Here is a 17,555-nt window from a genome sequence, read left to right as displayed (position 1 = left end):
CGCTCGTTCACTCATTCGTTGACTCATTCGCTGACGTCACTCACACACGCACACACGCGCACACACACACACACACACACACACACACACACACACACACACACACACACACACACACACGTTATGGCAGTCCATCGATTACGATGATGACGTTGCTCTAAATAGAAAGGAAGGACAATTATTGGGGTGTGTTGCGGCGATGCATAGCCAAGTGGCTGTGCAGGCCTATGCGGGATCCGCAGATTTTGCCACAGGAGAGACAAGGGTATGTGGCACTGGAGGGTGTGGGCACTGCAGCACGCTGATGCCTCAGTGCACGTCGCTGTATCCTCCTCTCTGTGGCTTGCTCCTGAAGGTGAGTAGTTCCCTGGTTGCAGGAGGAGCTCCAGGTGTTGCGATCAGCAGCCAGGGACTCGAGTGCAGTAGGTGGAATGTTGCACTGCTTCAGGAGGGTTTTGAGGTGATCCTTGTAACGCTTTTTTGGACCCCCAGCAGATCTCTGGCCATCCAGAAGTTGGCCACAGAGGATTTGCCTGGGCAGGCGGTGGGCAGGCATACGGATCACATGCCCAACCCAGCGTAGGTGTTTCTGCGCAAGGAGCAGGGCGATGCTTTGTGTGTGGGTCCGGTCAAAGACCTCGGCATAGGGCACCCTGTCTTCCCAGGACACACCCAGGATCCTTTGCAGGCAACGGATGTGGAAGGCCTCTAGGGTTCGAAAATGCCTCTGGTAGGGTGTCCAGGTTTCCGAACCATACAGCAGTGTGGAAAGACAGACTGCCCTGTACACAGCTGCTTTGGTGGAGGTGGTGAGGTTCCTGTTCTGGAAAACCCTGGCGCTAAGCCTGCCAAAGGCAGCGGAGGCCAAACCGATGCGGACCTGGATGTCATCATCGATGTTGCAGGAGGGGGACAGAATACTGCCTAGGTAGGTGAAGTGTGGGACGATGGCAAGGGGATGACCATCGAGGGTGAAGGTGGGTACACACGTTTGGGGGGTGAACTCCTGAGCAACTATTTGTGTTTTCTTGATGTTTATTTGGAGACCAATGGCACTGTAGATGGATGCGACCACATTCAGCGCACGCTGTAGAGATTCTGGTGAGTGGGCGAGGAGAGCACAGTCATCTGCATACTGTAGCTCTAAGATGTGTTGGGTGGTGGTTTTGGTGAAGGCTTGGAGGCGCCTAATGTTGAAGAGGTTGCCATCCAGTCTGTACTGTATCTGTACCCCATCAGAAGGGTCCAGGAGTTTGTGGGAGAGGAGGGTGACTGTGGAGAGGAATATGTTGAAGATGGTTGGGGCTAGGACACACCCTTGCTTGACCCCCACATCCACACTGAAGAATGGAGATTGTTGGCCACCAACACTCACACAGGCCTGCATCCCATCATGAAACTGCCGCAAGATGTTTCTGAACTTTGGTGGAACCCCCAGCTTCCCCAGCACTTCCCACAGCAGTTCCCGGTTCACCGTGTCGAAGGCCTTGGACAGATCAATGAAAGCTAGGTACAGGTCTTTGCAGTGTTCTCTGCATTTTTCCTGTATCTGTCTAGCAGCAAAGATCATGTCTGCGGTACTTCGCTATTGCCTAAAGCCGCACTGGGTCTCCGGTAGGATGTTATTGGTAGCATGAGATGCTAGTCGAAGTAGCATGATCCGTGCGAGCACCTTACCGGCAACTGACAAGAGGGAAATGCCTCTGCTATTACCGCAGTCTGCTTTGTCTCCTTTGCGCTTAAAGATTGTGATGATGTTGGCATCCTTCCAATCTTGCGGGATGACTTCAGATGACCAAATGTTAATGATCAGTTGGTGTAATCTGCGGGTGAGGAGGTATCCGCCATGCTTCAGGATTTCTGCCGGGACTCCATCAAGGCCTGGGCTCTTGTTGTTCTTCAGGCCAGCGATGGCTTTTCGTACCTCAGCAAAGCTGGGGGAGGAGTCCAGATCAGTGACGGTTGGCAGGCATGGGAGGTCGGCAAGTGTGTCCATCCTAGTTGGATATGAGGTGTTCAGCAGGGTGTTGAAATGCTCAGCCCATCTGTCCAGGATCTGTTGTTTGTCCTTGTGCAGGATGGTACCATCTGCTGATCTGACCGGGGTTATGTTCTTCCTCTGTGGGCCATAAATAGCCTTGATGGAGTCATAGAAAGCGTGGGAGTTGTTGGTGTCCGCGTGATGCTGTATCTCGTGGGCTTTCTTTGTCCACCAGTCATTCTTCATGGCTTTGAGGGTACGCTGTGTTTCAGCCCGGATGTTGTTAAAGCGGGGCTTCAGCGAGGTGGATTGGGGGTTGGAAAGGTGAGCTGCAAGGGCCTTGTGTTTCGCCTGAAGTAGGTTGTGGATACCTGGTGCACTGTTGTCGAACCAGTCTTGGTGTCTCCGTCTGGTGTACCCTACAGACTCTACTGCAGCCCGGTGAATAGCGGTGCGTAGGGTGCTCCAGGTGGTGTTCACGTCCGGATCAGCTGGTGTTTCAGGGATCTTGGACAGCTGTAAGGCGATCTGTTCCCTGAGCTGGTTGACTGAGTGCGGGGACTTCAATGCATCACAGTTGAGCTTCCTGCAGGGTGGTGTTTTCCTCAGTGGTGGACGGAGTTCCAGGGTGAATTTGGCTCTGATCAGGCGGTGATCAGTCCAACAGTCTGCTCCACGCATGGCTCTGGTATCTTGCACCTCCTTCCTGTCAGCTTGGCGGACAATGATGTAATCAAGGAGGTGCCAGTGTTTGGAGCGGGGGTGTTGCCAGGAGGTCTTAAATTTGTTCTTCAGTTGGAACAAGGTGTTGGTGATGACCAACTGATACTCAGAGCAGAGAGTGAGGAGGCGAAGACCATTTTCATTGAGTTTACCAACACCGTGCTGCCCAAGCACATCCTTCCATAACACACCGTCAGAGCCCACTCTCGCGTTAAAGTCCCCGAGGAGAATGAGCTTGTCGGTGGAGGGTGTTTTATTTATGGCGGAGTGCAGGGAGGCATAGAAGAGTTCCTTGCACTCGGGGTCAGCATCCAGTGTTGGGGCATATGCACTGATGAGGGTGGCATGACGGTTGTTGGTGAGGGGAATGCGCCAGGTCATCAGTCTTTCACTGATGCCGACTGGGGATTCTGGGATCCTCTGAAGTAGGCTTGACCGCACAGCAAAACCTACACCATGGAGGCGGCGGGAGCCTTCTGGAAGCCCCCTCCAGAAGAAGGTGTAGCCTTCTCCCACCTCTGTTATGGAATCCTCGCCATGGAAGCGGGTTTCGCTAAGAGCTGCGATATCAATGTTGTATCTCTGCAGCTCGTGTGCAACCAGCGCAGTTCTTCTTTGGGGACGAGAGCAGTCAACGGGCAAATCCAAAAGTGTGCGGACGTTCCAAGTTGCAATGGTGAGCTTCATGTGGGTTTTCTTATTCTTATATTTTCGACCGCGTGGAGGGATGACCCGGCAGCTGCGGCAGGCTGCCCGGGTTAAACGGAACAGACCTTTTTTAGGCCACCTTTTCTAGGCCCTTCCCTCTCAGGGTGAGCAGGGAGGAGCTGCTCAGTCGCATGAGGAGCTGCCGGAGAGGAGCGCTGTTCCATCCCACTCCTCGGCGACCATCTTTCTCACGCCGCCTAGCGTGCAGGGTTGGGCTAGATACTCCCAGTCACATCCTGACCTGTACCTGCCGCCCTTCCCCAACGCCGCAGGACTTCTTTTGGGGATGGGGGATGGGGTGGGGTGGGGGTGGGGTATTTGGAGCAGGCCTGCGCAGAAGAATAGATTATAGTGAAGGCAGTGGTGCGCAGTCTCTGACCTCACTGTCTTGGCTCCCCCCGACATACTCCAGTGGCATGCAAAGCACGACGACCTTCAGTGGAAGGGAGTTGCAGAAGACTGCCAGAACACCGGTCTGTTGGTGACTGCCTAATGTGGGTTATCTCCACAGGTTCTTGATCGGAGTGGCCTTCTCCTAGATGGGTTGCCTGCCATGGCTATGAGCCCCATCTGCCCATGCTATTTACCCATTGGCTGGGGCAGTGGTTGAGAGGCGCCAGGGCGTGTCCACATACCGGTGGGCCTGCACGCCTTCTCTCTGGGGCCCACTGCTGCTCCGAGATCTCCTACAGTTTAGCCTGGGACCGCGAGGTACCCAGTTACCGTGTGAGGCCACGAGGAGGCACTGTAGGAGTCTTGGTGGTGGAGAGGCTATGTACCGGCAGGAGGAGACTTACGCGCTCTGCTCCTCTTTTCACCCCAAACAGAGGCTAGCCGGTGGCCGTAGCTGAAAGCAGAAAGAAGCAAGCAGAAGCAGCATGCAACATGCACTAACTACAAGCACTACTGCCACAGTACTACTGCACTGACGCTTCACACACACCCTGTGTAACAACACACACACACACACACACACACACTTTCTCGCGCACACACATACGCTACTCTCGTAACACTACCCCCACTCTGGATGACTCCAGCACAATAATACACCAACATGTCCTGTAGATATACAGCCCCCCTACACATTCAATCTAGTTAATGCAGTATAACTAATAAGTGTCAATTTCATGACAAATCGCATGACAAATCGCATGTCAAATCGCATGACAAACCGCATGTTAAACCGCATGTCAAATCGCATGTTAACAACTCTTACAGAACCGAGTTTAACCGGACTCCCTCTGAAATTAACACTGTATATGTACGGTGGTGCGGCCTCGCACTGTCTCGAGGTGTAAAACCCGCAGGCGAGGCCCGCGACCAGTATGTCGAACTCTCTCGATCCCACTGATCGCCTCAGAGCTGAGTGTTAACCAGACTCCATCTGAAAATAACGCTTTACCTATATGTACGGTGGTGCGGCCTCGCACTGTCTCGAGGTGTAAAACCCACAGGCGAGGGCCGCAACCCGTATGTCGAAACTGCGGCATCCCCTTGACCGCTTCAGAGCTGAGTGTTAACCGGACTTCCTCTGAAAATAATAAAATGAATGCACTCAGAATAGGGTTCATGAACATAAGGTCGCTTTCATCTAAAGCGCTCTTGGTCCATGATCTAATTATTGATAAAAAGATCGACATACTGGGCCTTTGTGAAACCTGGTTAAAACCAGATGAGTTTCTAGCCCTAAACGAAGCTACTCCACCCCATTACGTTAGCACCCAAGTATCTAGAGAAGTTAAGAAAGGTGGTGGAGTAGCCCTGATATCTAATTATAAGCTTAATTTAAAGCCAAAGAATAGATGTATACATCTTTTGAGGTGCTTGCGCTCTGCACCTCAGCTCCCTGAGAAGCGAAACGAGTTCCAGACTCTTTCGTTTTAGCGGTAGTATACCGTCCCCCAGGACCGTATTCACTTTTTGTTGATGAGTTTTCTGACTTTGCAGCTGATCTGGCTACATACTCAGACAATATTTTGCTTATTGGGGATTTCAACATTCATGTGAATAACCCATCTGATGCCCTCGCAAGGGCTTTTCTGTCCATTACAGATACGCTTGGCTTCGAACAGCTCGTCCAGCACCCAACCCACATTGTTGGAAACACGCTGGATCTCATTCTGACCCGCGGTGTAGACATTTCACAGCTAGTAGTCTCTTCCTACACCTCAGCTTTATCAGACCACTTTTTGCTCACTTTCCAGTAGGGCTGGCCCGAATGCCATTTTTCAGGCTTCAAATACTCGTTGGTTTTTCCGAGCGAATATTCGAATACTCGTTCCAGAAAAACACACCATCAAAAACAACATTAATAATACCTATATACTCTCTGGAACCGATTTTGACAGTATCTGCATATTCTGTTGAAGATTTAATAGCTTTTGAACGTTAATTAGTAGGCCTAAGTAAGTTGGAGTTTCTTAGTTTTTCCCTGTGGAAGCGAACAGCTGTTGTTCCGTCCCAAATCAGCTGTCCTCTGCCATCTCAGCCCTTATGGGAGCTTTTCAATTCATCCTGGAACGTGCATCTTTTCAGGGACTTTGTACAATAAATCCATAAAAAATACAGAATATTGATTGTCTTACGTGTCCATATTATATCCATTATATTGACCGGGTATTCCCAAGACGCTCACGCTCTGCAGCAAGCCAGTCACAGTTGATTGGCGCGGCGCTGTACAGCGAACGTAAACAAACAACTAAGCTAAGGTTAGCATTTCGCTAAGCATTACTTTTCCTCCCGAGATCCTGCTGATGTTGTGTTATAAAGTAGAGGGAAACAAGACAGCCTATCTATTCTTCCTCCACCTCTCTCGCTTCTCTGCTTGGTGTCGCTTATAGTTTGCCTCCCTCGCTCTGGTAACATCACGTACGTGAAAAAAAAACCCGAAGCTCCGAATACCGATTTAAGCTTTGAACACCCATTTTCCGAACGAGTATTCGAATATTGGAATAATTCGGGCCAGCCCTACTTTCCAGGTGGTGGTATCCTGCCCCTGCGACAATCAGCAAGCTACTTTCAGCTGTCGCCGCATCACACCTGCAACCATTACAGCTATGGCAGATAAGTTATCTGGTTCACTTGCACCTCTTTGTAACTATAGTGGTTCTGTGGAGTGCCTTACTGAAGACCTCAACATTGCCTTGTCTGCTGCCATTGATTCAGTTGCTCCGATTGTAACTAAAAAACGAACATTGAAAAAACCAGCCCCCTGGTTTAATGCAGAAACGCACACTCTGAAGCGAAGCTGCAGGATCCATGAACGCAAATGGCGCTCGACTAAACTTGAGGTCTTTCCTCTTGCATGGCATAACAGTCTGCTCACCTATACGGGTGCGCTGACTACTGCCAGGAACGCCTACTTTTCCAGTATCATCAACTTGAATAGAAACAATCCCAAGTTAATTTTTGACACGGTGAGGAGTCTGACTCAGAAACAGACTCAGACCGTAGGCTCCTCGATCGTGGCAGGTGAATTCATGGATTTCTTTGAGAATAAGATTCAATCAATTAGAGAGGAAATTGATGCTTGCTGCGCGGCTTGTCCTACACATCCTGTGGGGCAGGATGGGGTCCTGCCAAGTAGGATGGGGAACTCTGACGCAACTCTCCTGGAGTTCAAGGCAATTCCTTTGGTGGAACTTGAAAGGGTGATAAAAGCATCAAAGCCAACAACTTGTATGTTGGATCCTCTCCCTTCCAGGGTTCTCAAGGAACTTCTTCCCACGGTGGGGCATGCAATCCTCTCGCTTATGAATCTCTAGTTTTCAACAGGAATTGTTCCCTCCAATTTCAAGGCTTCGGTGATAAAACCGCTACTCAAAAAGCCTGGCCTAGATCCTGAATTAGTCAGGAACTATCGGCCTATATCGAATCTGACCTTCCTGTCCAAGGTACAGGAAAGGATTGTAGCAAAGCAAATCGTTGATTATCTGACGAGGAACAATCTCTTCGAACCTTTCCAGTCGGGGTTCAGGAATTTCCACTCAACTGAAACTGCTATTACAAGAGTTGTAAATTACATCCTTCTTGCTTTGGATAAAAATACAAGCTCAAGGCTTGTGCTGCTGGACCTGAGCGCTGCGTTCGACACGATCGACCACAGCACTCTTCTTCACCGTCTTGAGCACTATGTTGGTTTCGGGGGTACGGCTCATGGTTGGCTTGAATCGTACCTCACAGATAGAACCCAAATTGTGCTTCATGAGGGTTCAGATTCAAAGCACTGCAAATTACGCTTTGGCGTACCACAAGGGTCGGTCCTTGGTCCATTACTTTTTGCAATCTACATGCTTCCCCTGGGCGACGTTATCCACAGCTTCGGAATTAGTTTCCACTGCTACGCGGATGACACCCAGCTCTACATTCCTGTAGATTCCGGGGACTCGGCCCAGATTCAAAGGGTTGAGTCCTGTCTGGCTGCTGTGAAGGGCTGGATGTCACAAAACTTCCTACAGCTTAACACTGGGAAGATAGAGCTGATAATTATCGGCTCGAAGCGGGACCGGAGAGAGTTTGAGGATGTCTCACTGTGGTTGGATGGCCTCGCCATCCCACAGAGTGCGTCTGTCAAAAATCTTGGTGTCCTATTTGACCCTCAACTATACGCATCTTTAATTCCAGGCTTTCCAGGGCTCGTAGAATTGTGGAGAATGGTTTTGGAATCTTGTCGCATAGATTCCAGTGCTTGTTAACAACCCTCCAGCAGGTTCCTAGTAATGTGGAATCCATAGTCCTGACCTGTGTGTGTTTATATAACCTGATTCAGATTCAGATTCAGATTCAGATTCAGATTCAGCTTTATTGGCCAGGTTTGCGAACAAACAAGGAATTTGACTTCGGTCCCTTAGCTCTCTATGTACAACACTTAACCTACACAACACACAACATTTAACCTATTGTTAATATCTAAAAAAGAGAAAAACACAAAAACAGAAAACAGTACAAAAAAATAAATAAATATAAATAAACGGTTAACTATACAGAATAACAATACAATACAATAAATAACAATAATTATAATAATATAATAAAATAGAGGGTGGGGGCTAATTCTGAGCGTTCAACAGAGAGACTGCTTGGGGAAAGAAGCTGACTTTGTGTCGGCTGGTTTTGGCAAACAGTGCCCTGTATTGCCTGCCCGAGGGTAGGAGGTTGAACATTTTGTGACCAGGATGTGAGGGATCTAGGGCGATTCTTGTTGCCCTTTTCCTGACCCTGGACTGGTACAGGTCCTCAATGGTGGGAAGGTCAGCTGCAATGATCTTCTCCGCAGCCCGTATTGTCCGTTGCAGTCTGGCCCTGTCCCGTTTGGTGGCTGACCCAAACCAGACAGTGATCGAGGTGCAGATGACAGACTGGATGATGGCTGAGTAGAAGGTGGTCAGCAGCTCTTTAGGCAGATTAAACTTCCTTAGTTGTCGCAGGAAGTATAACCTCTGCTGGGCCTTTTTCTGGACAGAGTAAATGTGGGGACACCATTTTAGGTCCTGTGAAATGGTTGTACCTAGGAACCTAAAGGAATCGACAGTGGACACTGTGTCGTTCTGGATGGTGAGGGGGGGAGTGGGGGGGGGACTTCTCCGAAAGTCCACTGTCATCTCCACAGTCTTGTTGTGGTTTAACACCAGGTGGTGCTGACTGCACCATTGGACCAGCTGTTCCACCTCCTGTCTGTAAGCAGACTCATCACCATCCTGGATCAAACCAATGATGGTGGTGTCATCTGCAAACTTCAGGAGTTTTACACACGGGTTCTTTGAGGTGCAGTCATTGGTGTAGATGGAGAAGAGCAGCGGGGAGAGGACACACCCCTGTGGGGCGCCAGTGCTGATGGACCGGGTTTTGGAAGAGATGCTCCCCAGTATGACATGCTGCTGCCTGTCAATCAGGAAGCTGATGATCCACTGACAGGTGGTGACAGGCACTTCGAACTGGGTGAGCTTCTGATGAAGGATTTCAGGGACGATGGTGTTGAACGCCGAGCTGAAGTCCACAAACAGGATCCTGGCATACGTCCCTGGGTAGTCAAGGTGGTGCAGTATGTATTGTAGTCCCATGTTGACAGCATCATCCGCCGACCTGTTTGCCCTGTAGGCAAACTGCAGGGGGTCCAGCAGGGGACCTATAATGTCCTTCAGGTGGCTCAACACCAGTCTCTCAAAGGATTTCATGACCACAGACGTCAGGGCGACAGGCCTGTAGTCATTTAGTCCTGTGATGGAGGTTTTTTTGGGGACTGGGATGATGGAGGAGCATTTAAAGCAGGAGGGCACTTCACACAGCTCCAGGGATCAGTTAAAGATCCGCGTGAAGATTGGCGCCAGCTGTTCAGCACAGACTTGCAGACAAGAGGGGGACACACCATCAGGTCCTGGAGCCTTCTTGATCTTCTGCTTCTGAAAGAGCCGGCACACATCCTTCTCGCAGATAGTTAGTGCAGGTGGGGGGAGGGGGATGGGTGATGAGGGAAAACCTTTTGTGCGTGAGGGGTGTGACAAAGGGTGCTCTTCAAACCTGCAGTAAAAGTCATTCAGGTCGTCTGCCAGTCTGGGATTTCCTGCAGGGTGGGGGGATGGTCTCTTGTAGTTTGTAATTTGTTGCAGGCCTTTCCAAACTGATGCAGGGTCATTCGCGGAGAGGCTATATCTTAGTTTCTCACTGTAGCTTATTTTGGCTACCTTGATCTCCTTTGTCAACTTGTTCCGGGCCTGCTTATATAGGTCCCGGTCCCCACTACTATGGGCCTCCTCTTTAGCTTGACGCAGCTTCCTAAGATTAGGAGTGAACCAAGGTTTGCTGTTGTTGTATGTGCAGAAGGTCTGCACACAGAGGTCCTCGCAAAAACGGATGTAAGATGTTACCGTGTCTGTGAGGTCGTTTAGGTCTGTAGCTGCAGCTTCAAAAACGCTCCAGTTGGTGCAGTCAAAGCAAGCCTGCAACTCCAGCTTTGATTCCCTTGTCCATTTTTTTAAAGTCTTTGCCACAGGTTTAGAAGTTTTTAGTTTCTGCCTGTAGGTTGGGATGAGATGAAGCAGACAGTGGTCGGAAAGTCCTAGAGCTGCCCGGGAAACAGCGTGATAGGCGTCCTTCAAGACTGTGTAACAGTGGTCCAGTGTGTTTTTGTCTCTGGTGGGAATCTTGATATGCTGTCTGTATTTAGGGAGTTCCTGGTTGAGTTTGGCGTTGTTAAAATCCCCAACAATAATAACGAGAGAGTCCGGGTGTTTTTTCTCTATGTCCGTTATCTGGTCGGCCAGCTGTTGCAGCGCGTCTGCGACGCACGCTTGTGGTGGTATGTAAACACCAACCATAACAAATGAGGAGAACTCCCGCGGAGAATAGAAGGGTTTACAGTTTATGAAGAGAGACTCTAAGTGAGGGCTACACGTCTTCATCCGGATCCGGATCAGACATCCCATTGAAGGTCCCCAGTATGCTGACCAGGAACGTGACGATCAACAGATGGTTGATGGAGCCTGGAGGGATGACGTGAGGCAACTCTTGCCAATCCGTGGCCCAAGAAGGGGGAGGGAGTCTGAGGAAGCGAAGTTCCAGAGGGATTATTTGAACGCTTACTATTGGTCACCCAGGGGTGGTGTACCATGGCAGATGGACATGATATGAAGTGATCCATGACATTGTGTTAAAATGCAGAACATTGTGTGAACATTGTGTGAACGAAGGACATTGTGTTTGTATATGAACTGTGACCTGATTAGTTTGAGTGCATTTTGTGACATTTGGTGCTTTGTGTCAAATTTGTGTTGAAGTGAATATGTGTACCATGAATTGGTTAATGAAAAAGAAATTAATATTACTCCTGGTACTAACAATTGAATTAATTTTTAAAGTTCATAGTCATATTCTTAGATTAATCATTATTTAATATCAGTAATTAATTAATATTGACCCATACATTTTTTTTATACAACACAAAGTTAGAAAAAAATATGTTTTGCTTCCATGAATATGTTTCAGAATTTTTAATTTCTTATTTATAGATATATTTATTTTGAAGGAATGAACAATTTTATAATTAAAGGGATACTGCCACCATTTAGAACCGGCGTTCTATCATTATAAAATCGCTTTTGTAATATAAATAAATATATAAATAAATATCAGTCTAAACCAGTTTCCCCTTGGCCTTCTCCCGAAATGACGTCAAATGATGCCAAATGCGTAATTTGACGTGTTTGGCGTCATCGAAATGACGTCAAATGACGCCAAACGCGTCATTTCACACTAACATATATGCAACATAAATTATCACATTATAATAGAATGATCACATTATAATAACCCTAGCCCTGATACTCCTGCTCCGGGGGGTCACTGGGGGTCTCCAAGTTCGACCTCTCAAATGCCAACTGGGCCATAAAGGACAGGGAGGACAGTCCGGAAATGTTCAGCGAATACAGCTGACTGGGAGTGCTGGAGGATCTTGGTGCAGTGGTCTCAGGTCGTACCAGACTGGCCTCAGGTCCAGAAGGCCCTGGCCCCCCCCACATAGAATCTACACTAGTACTCCTGGGAGGTGCCATGCCAGTGTAGTCAGCCCGACGTCCCTCCTGCTGGGCTACAAATCTGGGATCGAGGTTGAACGGATTCTGCATGAGTTGGAACGATGTCTGTTGCATGGGCTGCGTGATGGGCTGCGGCATGGGCTGTGGAACAGGGGTGGTCACCTGGGCTGGCTGGTCAACAAAGTTCATCAGGAGTGCAAAACACTCCTGATAGAAACGTGGCTGTAAATGAGACCGGACACGTGTCTCCACCATAGAAGCAATGAACGAGCCAAACATGGAGCTAGTGGGAATGTTCACTGGTTGTTCCAGAACAGACCGGACCTGCCTCTGGAGGGATTCGTTGGCATCCTGTTGTTCCTGCAGCTGGGCCACCAAATCCAGAAAACATGTAGGCTGGGTAGTCTTGCCCTTCCCCTTCCCCTTCCCCTTCCCCTTCCCCTTGGTGGAACGGTCGGTGGAGGTCGAAGGGCCACCTGTGTCTCCCTCTGGTTCTAGCTGTGTCAGTATGTCCATCGGCTCCGACATGTGACCTTCATCTGAGGACCCATCCGAGGACCTTGGTGCTCTGGACAAGGTAGCAGAGGGCTGAGAAGCTGCTATCTTCTCCTTGAACTGGAAAGACAAATTTGCAAAAAAACATTAAGAGACATGTAAACAAATTTTCATGGACATGGCATCAGGAGTATATAAATGGAATATAAATGCAATCACATGTTATTTATGTGGAAATACCAATCTTATTACATGTGATACTTACACTATGAGCCACTCTGGTTGGCTGACGGACGATGTGATCCAGGAGGAATCGAAAGGTGGCCACCAGGTACCTGTCCCTGTCCGTCTTGCTCATGTCAACCTCCTGCCCTGAGACTGTGTGGAGGAGTTTCCCAACCCGAGTCCTGGTAGACTGGTACCACCTAATGAGCTCCTCATAGCTAACTCCAAGGTCCTTGGCCATGTCCTCCCACCTCCTCTTCTTCCTCTCCGTGTTCTTAAAATCCCTAGAGCCCTTTGTATAAATCTCTGGGTGGTCCTTCAACCAGTCAGCCAGCAACTGCTGCTAATCATCAGTAAGGTACACCGGCTTTTCACGCCTCCTCTTCATGGTTTGGACATGAGTGGCCTCAGGCTGCTCAGACTCAGAGCTAGGTGGTGATGCTGGTGGTGGCGATGCTGGTTTGGGAGATGCTGCTGGGTGGAGCATGAGGTGGAGGCTTCCCTGTCACCCTTGGCTCTACCCCTCCTGGCCTTACTCTGGGAGATAATCCTCTTTGGTCCCATTCGTTGTAATTAGATAATCCAAATGTAGAAGAGAATAACGAGATGTGCACTGGTTGGAATTTAGAAATATTAAATTAATCAGCTTAAAAAATCGGGGGTTTATAAAACCATCGCGCGGACGCCCGACTGGTCATGCACATCGGGTCTCGGACGAGTCTATTCCGTGGGGGATCGGGTATCTATCGTTACGCATCGGGTCTCTTCCGCTATATTCGGGTCTACATCGGCCGGAATTCGGCCGGAAATCGTGGCTGATCGAGTCATCACCCGATTGTTTACCATTATTCGGCTCACAATCGGGCTGGAATCGAGACTACATCGGGTCTTTTCACCAAAACGTGGTAACATCGGGTCACTTCGGGTGTCTTCCCTGTCATAAATCGTTTTGTTATCGTTATAACATCGGGTACGTGTAAATGCTACCCCGATAAATTGACCCGATCATACATTTTTAGCCCGATGTCACCCGAATCACCCCGAATCCCGATCACGCGTTTTTGGCAGTATCGGGTGTTAGACGCGCTGGAAGGTAGCCTCAGCCCAGTACTAAAAACTATGGCGTCTAAGAGGTGGCAAGAACCACAAATAACATGTATGATGGCCCACAGCACTATAATTTCGAACCTGTCAGACATGAGAGGGCGAATTAGGAATTGCCGAGAACTGATGGCGGTCAAAGCATGGTCAGAGGAGAATGAATGGAGAGTTGCTATCATTTAGCAACGCAGCAACGAGCGCTGGAGCTAGTCAATGAACAGCAGTGCATACGATAATGACACTTTTATTTATTTTTACTGTCGGTGAATAGCACCGAGTGAAAGTCAACGTTTTCTTTATATCTAGTGACAGCGATTATGCCGTAAGTACCGGTAAACTTAGTCAGAAGATCTAGAAATAGAAGGCATAATGCTAGCTATGGGCTAACTTAGCCTATCGGACACGCAATCAGTGCACTTGCAAATGAGTGCCTGCAAGTATAACCGATCGTGGTGTGACATTATTTAACCATCAATCTACCGCAAATACGACCAGACAGATGTACATTGAACACATACACAAAGCACATTGTCCAACCCGGCGGATGCTGACAGACAGCCCACAACAAGCGAAACATCACCACGGCGGGTGCGCTCTCTCTCACTCTTGCACGCCCGTACACAATCATTCCAACTTATACAACTCCAAGGCTAGGCTGATTCACTAAGACCACAACTAACCACAAGGCCTTCATAACCATGCAGTATGCCGAAGCCGGAAAAGACAGACGCACAGTCGCACACACTCATCTTATGTAAAACAATCCGTTTTATCATCAACATTCAGACTAGCCTCTTGCCATAAGTTAGAATGGACCAAAAGTATGGGATTGATACAGTCTGGCTTAGCTTTCGCTTGCTAACCATTTTTCGTATGACTTCTCAACATTACATCTTTCTTGTGTTAGGCGCACATTAATTTGCATACGCGCACAGGATTGGCTGGCTCCGCAAGGCAAATAATAGAACATATTTAATTATCTTTCTATTTGTCCATCTATCTATCTATCTATCTATCTATCTATCTATCTATCTATCTATCTATCTATCTATCTATCTACCTACCTACCTACCTACCTACCTACCTACCTACCTACCTACCTACCTACCTACCTACCTACCTATCTATCTATCTATCTATCTATCTATCTATCTATCTATCTATCTATCTATCTATCTATCTATCTATCTATCTATCTATCTATCTATCTATCTATCTATCTATCTATCTATCTATCTATCTATCTATCTATCTATCTATCTATCTATCTATCTATCTATCTATCTATCTATCTATCTATCAGCGCATGTGTCTAGTTTTAATGTGATGTATTTTGTGTATGTCCAGTCAGACTTATTGTCTCCCTTGTTCTGTGTGGTTTTGTAGGCTATACTGTGTGAGCCGAATCACTTCAATGAATTCCCGACGATTTGTGTAGTTTGGTATTAATAAAGACTTGACTAGGCTATCTATCTATCTAGGCTATTAATCAACAATTATTTGCCGAAGGCGAAGTGAATAGTTGGGACCGAAGGTTTATTTGTTGTTGTTAGCGGACATTTTGCGATGAAAACAATATTGAGTTTGAGATGTCAATCATGGGATATTGCCCAATATCCTGATATAGCGAACCAATCAAATTCTGCCATCTTAGGAGGTTCACGTGTAGCATATACTAACTATATGTAATATCTATGTATTTATCTATGTATCTGTATAATCTGCTGAACACTCTTTTACTAGTCTCTACTCTCAAGGGTCTCAATGCGGCTTTGGTCCATGTCTCCCAACGTGACGCCATGCAATGCATTCTGGGGGAAATGAGAATCAATAGCAAACCGCAAAAATAGTAACAACTTTTTCGTATTACATTCCGTTTTGTGATACCTAACATCATTAAATACAATAAACAACAGTTTAAATCTTTTTTACCAACAAGCAATTGCACAAATTCGTTGGAAAATAAACCCTGCAACACAACCTTTAATTCTTGGAACTGCCCATGAACACCGGTTTCTCACAGAGCCAGGCGCTCAGTGAGCCACCCACTCACCAAACTGAGTCGGTGGTCTACGCCTGCGATGGGGCCTTTGAGAACGAGGGCTCTGAGGGTGCTGCACCGCCGCACCACCCCCACTGTCCTCAAAGTCCACAGGAACGGAGGAGTCAAGGTGAGTGGTGGAGGGGTGAGAAGCAGCAGCTACAGGAATGTCCACAGCTGGATCTGATGAGGGAAAGCTGGAGCTGTCATCAGCGTCGGCGTCGGAGAAGAGCTGGGGCAGACCAAGTAGAGTGTCAGCAGGATCCACGTCATCTGGGGGTGACACCTCCATTGGTGTCCAGCTCTGGGCTTGCTCCAGGGCCCCAAGTGTTTTCCAGTGGGTCTCGGCAGCGATAAGTCTTTAGCTGATCGTGGTGAAACACCCTTACTTTAGACTTTGGCCCTTTCTGGATTCGATAAACCAGGTCGTCCAACTGACCCAGAACGAAGTACCACACAGCATCACCAACGTTGTAATGTGTGCGGCAACAGTTCTTGTCATATTGTCTCTTTGCACGTTTCAAAGTCTCTCCGAGAGAATCTCTGGTGATTTGGTGCACCAGCTCCGGTCGCTCTCGAAGGAGCTGGACATACTCAGGGGCTGAGGGAGCTGTTTCAGGGTCCGGCGGCAGGCCGGATACCAGGTCTACTGGCTCACTCACTTCCCGGCCAAACATCATGTAGTTTGGGGTGAAACCAGTTGAACTGTGCTTTGTTGCTCTGTAGGCCATGACAGCGTAGGGAATCATGAGGTCCCAATCCCAGTGGCAACGCTCGGCTGTCGTGGCCAGGATATTTTGCAGAGTGGCATTGAACCTTTCAACTTGCCTACCGGACTGAGGACAGAAAGGTGTGGTATGTGTTTTGTCGATCCCGAACAGCATGTACATTGTCTGGAACACCTCAGGCTCGAAGTTCCGGCCTTGGTCGCTGTGCAGTGTCTGCGGGGCTCCATAGCGACACACCCACTCTGAGGCGAGCACTTCAGCCACAGTTAGAGCTTGTTCGTTAGGCCGGAGGGTGCGGGGCAGCCCAAATTGTGGATAGAATCGTCCAGGCAGTAGAAACGTCTAACCAGCACTCCATCTCTGATGTAGAGGCGTTTCCACGGGCTCCAATATGTCTTTGTGGCTTGGCTTCATGGTGAGACTGTTACCCATGCAGGACATTGTCCGCTGGTTTCCAACCAGGTGCTGATGGGTGCAATGTCTGCGTCGTCTTCCTGGGCTTGTCGCAGCTCCTCCAGGGACCAACCACCCCACACTGGACTCAGCATCGCCTGGTTGATGTCAGAGTCCATATTGTACTGTACAGCCTGGTGACTGACGTTCAACTGAGGAGGAGATGGGCTGGGGAGCTTACAAGGACAGGACTGACGGCAGGGTCGCCGGGAGAGGCTGTCTGCGTGGCCGTGAAGCTGCCCAGGGCGATGGATGATCTCGAAGTTATGTTCGCCAAGTCTCTCGAGCCACCTGGCAAGCTGTCCCTCAGGCTCCTTCATCCTTGTTAGCCACCGAAGGCTTATTTTTTCAGTAACGGGGTAATCTAACTAATTACTATTTCCGTCGTAACAACGCCGTTACCGTTACTGTACGATAAATGCAGTGCGTTACTATGAATTGAATGAATAAACTGAGTAATCCGGACGCACCCCTGGCTCCAAACACAAACTGCTAGTGAGGAGACCGGGTGGGTTAACAACGAGATGATTATGATTGGCTAAGGCAGAGTCATATTTCATGGTAGCCAA

This window comes from Gadus macrocephalus, chromosome 23 (genome assembly GCF_031168955.1).
Source record: "Gadus macrocephalus chromosome 23, ASM3116895v1".
Taxonomy (NCBI): domain Eukaryota; kingdom Metazoa; phylum Chordata; class Actinopteri; order Gadiformes; family Gadidae; genus Gadus; species Gadus macrocephalus.
The sequence above is the reverse complement of the archived record's forward strand: the minus strand, read 5'-3'. Positions refer to the sequence as shown.